The sequence below is a fragment of the Artibeus jamaicensis genome, unplaced genomic scaffold, assembly GCF_021234435.1.
Source record: "Artibeus jamaicensis isolate MK-2021 breed Jamaican fruit bat unplaced genomic scaffold, CSHL_Jam_final contig_781, whole genome shotgun sequence".
Lineage (NCBI taxonomy): Eukaryota > Metazoa > Chordata > Mammalia > Chiroptera > Phyllostomidae > Artibeus > Artibeus jamaicensis.
Window position 1 is genome coordinate 7,373,346 of NW_026521968.1, and position 6,150 is coordinate 7,379,495.

At 44.7% G+C, this 6,150-nt stretch overlaps 1 pseudogene; it reads left to right on the forward strand.

The window, feature by feature from the left end:
• The first annotated feature begins 1,521 nt into the window (after positions 1 to 1,521).
• On the forward strand, positions 1,522 to 3,742 carry LOC119048967 (Y-box-binding protein 1-like; annotated as a pseudogene).
• Positions 3,743 to 6,150: the final 2,408 nt, after the last annotated feature.

A 6,150-nucleotide genomic window follows, 5' to 3' on the forward strand; every position in this document is an offset into this window, starting at 1 on the left:
GATTCAGTGAGGGCCACAAGACCAAACAGGCTAAGGCAGAAAACCTTAGTGGGTTCTTATAATTAAAATTTTTTAGGATAGAACTTTAGGCACCACTGGATTCAGGTATAAACAACCCCTGGTTTTAGTTAGGCTTCGCTCTCATCTGCAATTGGCTATATTGACCAAAAGACTCTTCTCCCATTGTGGCAAAGTGTCTGCGACAGTTCAGGTCCCCCATCCCTCCAGGCTTAAGTTCAACAAAGACCTCACTTACCTAAAGGCTTCCACTGTAACTGCATAGGAACCTTATTTTATTTAATTTTCTGTTTTTAATTTTAATTAAAAATTTTTCCCTTTGATTCAAACTGGCCTTGCCTAACATTTTGACTCACCTACCTCTCTCTCCCTTGCTTAATCATTAAGCCCTCAGGACAAGGATGTTCTGGTCAGCATCCAATAGTTTCAGAAACAAAGCCTAGGGTTTGTTAACCACAGAGAAAGAATTTCGGTTAAACTAGAGAAAAATAACATCTAGGCCTCAGCTGTGTTTCAGCTCCAGACTGACCCCACCAACTGCCCCTTGGGAAACCAGATGAAGCACCACCATGGCTGACATCAGGATGAGATGCAATGATCAACTACCCCCTAACCTAGTGCTGATCAGGCAGTAGACACCACAATCCTGACCATGACCGTAACTTTCTTGGACATCATGATTAATGATTTCCCCCCTACATAGTCCATTTCCCCAGAAGCCATGGAGAGCCAGGCCTTTGAGTACCTGTGACTCCTGGCATGGCGACATCTCCTTAAATAATCTTTTTTGGGCTTAAATAAAGCCCACTAAGACACAAATGGGACTGCAAACTCCTGTTTGCATCTTACTGAGCTTTGATGTGCATAGGCAAGTGGTCCTCTTTAGTCTGGTAATACTATGAAAGTCTGAGAGGTGAGTCTCTTGACTGCAACTGTCTACTCTTCAGCTCATTTCAGTCACCTGGCAACATGATAGATTGGCAAAGCCTGCATCACATGGGGCTGAGGATAAGGCCAACCTAGCCCAGATGATGTGAACAGAGGGTGTGGGAGGAGAGGTCTGCAGATAAAATCAGGCTCTGCTACTGGAAGCTGCATGACTCAGTGCTGGGCAGTCCTCAGAAAACCTGGTGAGGACACAAAGGAGATGGAGTGTAACAGGCAGAGCTGGGAGAAAAAGGATACAGAGTACATCTTGCAGGGGCAGCTTCAGATAAGAGGAGAAACTCCGTGACCAGCCTTTGTGATGAGGAAGCTGTGATGAATTACTGACATCAGGCATGGGGCCATCCAGGGAATGACACAGATGGCATTTGGCCCTGTGAGGGGTGGCTGAAGCAAGTATTTCCACGTGACACAAGGAAGGCAAGGAGCTGAGAGGAAGAGTGACGAATGGAAAGATCATGAGGATGTCAAAGTCACTAGAATGAGAAGATGTAGCACTGATGAAGGCTGTGCTCACTCTGCTCAGTAGATGGTGACGTTCATCAGGGAACAGATGGCATGTTCATTAAAGAAGCATTGGAGAGGAGGGAGGTCAATGACTCCAAACCTCCCAACTCTAGGGTACGTGGAGTCTAGGAGGAGCCTCTGAGTAACGGAGCTCTTGGTTATGTTTTAAGAATGCAGAAGAGCTCTGGCTGGTGTGGCTCAGTGAAATTCCAGTGGTGAGAAATGAACAAAAGATTGGAGCTGAAGACCTTAAGTCCTTGCTGTTTGTCCGTTGACCAGATAGCTAGAGCTATCTGCATTATCTATATAGCATGTTTTAAAAAAAATTTTTAACCTAAAGAAAATCTCCTTTGGGTCATGACAAAATGCCAGCCTGCAAACCAAAAAGTCTCCAGTTCAATTCCCAGTCAGGGCACATGCCTGGATTGTGGGCCAGGTCCCCAGTAGGGGGCATGCGACAGGCAACCATACATTGATGTTTCTCTCCCTCTCTTTCTCCCTCCCTTCCCTGCTCTCTAAAACTAACATAAATAAATAAATAAATAAATAAATAAATAAATAAATAAATAAATAAATCTCTTTTTAAAAAGGAATGCAGAAGAACCTTTGAATTAAATGGGATAGATTAAACAGATCTATTTATCTCCTCTCCCTCCCAAACCCCACTGTAATTACAATAAAAGAATTTTAAAAAGGCATGAATCCATAGGACAAGAAGAAAAATGGGGAAGAAATGAGAGCAGACAAGGGAAGTAAGCATTCTGGAACCTGGGGAGGGACAATCTATAATTGACTCAGCAGAGAAGAGAAAGCTTCTGGTTGGGACAGAGATCAAAGAAGCAGAATCCTGGAAGCCTTGATAAGTGGAAATATCAGGTGTTTTGTCAACTCATTAGTAGGTAATAAAATACCCCAATGTTTAGTGGCTTAAAGCAACAACCATTTGTAATTTCATGACTCCATGAATAGGTGGAGGTCACCTTGGTGGTTCTCCTACTGCACATGATACTGGTGGGTACCCAAGACGGCTCCCAGGCATGGCTGGCAGTGGATGCTGCTGGTGTCTGGTCATTCAGCTGGGCTGAAGGTTAAGAACCTTTATCTTTCTTACTGTAGTGTCTCTACGTGGCTTGGGCTTCTCCTGCCATGGTAGCATGGAGATTAGTTGATGATTAGCTATTTCAGGTCTTCCTCAGGCCAGTCATTTTCCCAATACATTTGAGTATTAGTTGTCAGTATCTTCATAAGACCTGTTTACATAACAAAGTTGAATCTTAGAAACGAGAACATTGTTACACCACATTAGTATGGCAGTAGGTATAACCTGAAAAATAAGAGTCAAAAGACACTGGCACAAGTTTGATCAGTAGCAGAGAAGAGAGTAGACCCCAGACAGCCCTCAGCAGCCCCACTGCTGCTGCTGGCCTACCTACCACCACACCCAGGGGAAACCACAGCTGCCACAGCCGGCCCCAGTCACCATCATCACCACAAACATAAGCAGTGAGGCAGAGAACCAGCAGCCACCTGGCACCCCGACCCTCAGTGTTGCCATCACCAAGCCTTGTACCACAGGCAGTGGGCAGGGAATGGCGACCCAGGTGACCTCACACTAGCGGCACGGCCAGTGGGGACGAGAAGGTCATTGCAGGCAACGTTTTGAAAATAGTAAAATAGTTCAATGCAAGAAACAAATATGGTTTCATCAACAAGAATGACACCAAGGAAGATGTATTTGTACACCAGACTGTCATAAAGAAGAACCGCACTGGGAAGTACCTTTGTAGTGCAGGAGATGGAGAGACTGGAGTTTGACATTGTTGGAGAAAAGGGTGTGGAAGCAGCTGATGTTACAGGCCTGGGTGGAGTTCTAGTGCAGGGCAATAAATATGCAGCAGACTGTCTCCCTCATAGACTCTATCCATGTCACAAGGGTCCTCCAGGTACTCACCAGCAGGATTACCGGAATGCTGAGAGTGGGGAAAAGAATGAGAGGTTGGAGAGTGCTCCCCAAGGCCAGGCCTAGCAGAACCCATACTACCGCAGGCCACAGTTCCCACCTTGCTACACGCAGAGACCCTGTGGGCATTGACCCTCCCTACATAGTATTCCGACTCCTATGCAGGGAGAAGGGATGGAGGGCACTGACAACTGGGGTGAAGGAGACAGAACACGCATTATGGCTATAGACCACAAGTCTGCCAGGGACCCTCCTCCTGAAAGACAGCCTACAGAGGACAGCAATGAAGAGGATAGGAAAATCAAGAGATGAGACCCAAGGTCAGCCACCAACATCGATATTACTGCAACTTCAATCACTGGTGTAGATGCTCAGTAAACCCTAAACCACAGAAGGCAGAGATCCAATCAGCAGATCTACCAGGTAAGAATTTGTTGGCTTCCAAGACTGAGCAGGGCAGGGCTGAGGAAATGCTGGCTAACCATTTCTACCATCACCTGGTTTAGTTCTCAGACAAGTAGAAATGGATATGAAATTCCAGCAGTGAGAAATAAACAAAAGATTGGAGCTGGAGACCTTAAGTCCTGGCTCTTTGCCTATTTTTTAAAAAATATATTTTTTATTTTATTGATTATTCCATTACATTTGTTCTATTTCCCCCTTTCATTCCCCTCCACCCTGCACACCCTTCCCCCACCATTCCCCCCTTTAGTTCATGAACACATGTCTCAAGTTTTTTAGATTCTATATTTCCCATACTATTCTTGCCCTCTCCCTATCTACTTTCTATCTACCATCTATGTTACTTGTTTTCTGTACCTTCTCCCCACTTCTCCTTCCCCCACTCCCCTGTTGCTAACTCTCCTTGTGATCTTCATTTCTATGGTTGACTCCTGATCTAGCTGTCCTCTTAGTTTGCTTTTGTTTTAGGTGTGGTTGTTAATAACTGTGAGTTGGCTGTCCTTTCACTGTTCATCTTTTTTATCTTCTTTTTCTTAGATAAGTCCCTTTAACATTTCATATAATAAAGGCTTGGTGATGAGGAACTCCTTGAATTTGATCTTATCTGGGAAGCACTTTATCTGTCCTTCCATTCTAAATGAAAGCTTTGCTGGATAGAGCAATCTTGGTTGTAGGTCTTTGGATTTCATGACTTGGGATACCTCTTTCCAGCCCCTTCTTGCCTATAAGGTCTCTTTTGAGAAATCCACTGACAGACTGATGGGGACTCCTTTGTAGGTGACTGTCCCCTTATCTCTTGCTGCTTCTAGGATTCTCTCCTTCATTTTAATCTTGACTAATGTAATTATGATGTGCCTTGGTGTGTTCCTCCTTGGGTCTAACTTCTTTGGGACTCTCTGAGCTTCCTGGATTTACTGGAAGTCCATTTCCTTTGCCAGATTGGGGAAGGTCTCCTTTATTATTTGTTCAAATAAGGTTTCCACTCATGACTGTTCCTCTTCCCCTTCTGGTACCCCTATAATTCGGATGTTGGAATGTTTAAAGATGTCCTGAATGTTCCTAAGCTTCTCCTCATTGTTTTGAATTCTTATTTCTTCATATTTTTCTGTTTGGTCATTTTTTCCTTCCTTCTGGTCTGCTCCCTTGATTTGAGTCCCAGTTTCCTTTCCATTACTATTGGTTTCCCATGTATTTCCATTCATTTCAATTAGTTTAGCCTTCATATGTTCCTCTAATTTGTGACTAAAATGAACCAGTTCTGTGAGCATCCTGATCACCAGTGTTTTGAATTGTGCATCTGAAAGTTTGGCTATTTCTTCATCGCTTAGATTTATTGGCTCTGGGGCACTGAGTTGTTCTTGAGCCATGTTTTGATCTGCTCATGCCTGTTACGTATGAGGAGAGGCGCCTTAGGTGTTCACCAGGGCGGGCCACCCAGGTCGCTGGTTTGTGATGCTGTATGTGGGGGTGGGGTCAAAGAGGGAGCAATGGCGGTCCTCTTAGCTCACTTGGTCAGTCTCACCGCTTGCCCCCGCCTGTTTATCTGAGCACAAATGTGTGAGCCCGCCGCCCTGCACTGGGGCCTGCTTGGTCTGTCTCAATACTGGTCTGTCTCAATACTGTCTCTTCACTGGTTTATCTGCATGCAATTGCGGGACCACTGACAGCCAGCCACGCCTCGCCTTCCCGTAGCTGCCCCGCACGTGGGATCCGCGCCCTCAGTTGCTTGTGTGCCAGTCAGGTTGGGCATTGTTTTTGCCTGACCAGCTCCACTGCTGGCTTCGCCCCTCTCACTGGTTTAACTGAGCGGTTCATTATGTTCGGACTTCGTATTGTTCGATTTTCTGTGGTTTGGTTGCGTTTATTGTTATTAAAACTTTATTGTTTTTAAATTTGGTTGTGCGAGGAAGCAAAGTGTTTCCAACTACACCTCCATCTTGGTGGAAGTCCTCGCTCTTTGCCTATTGACCAGATAGCTAGAGCTATCTGCATTACCTATACAGCATGGTTTTAATTTATTTTTTAAATTTATTTTATAAAATATATTTTATTAATTATGCTATTTCAGTTATCCCATTTCCCCCTTCACTCTCCTCCACCTTGCGCACCCTCTCCCACCCACAATCCCCCTTTTAGTTCATGTCCATGTGTCTTAAGTTTTTTAGCTTCTACATTTCCCATACTATTCTTACTCTCCCCCTGTCTATTTTCTACCTACCATCTATGCTACTTATTCTCTGTACCTTTTCCCCCTCTCT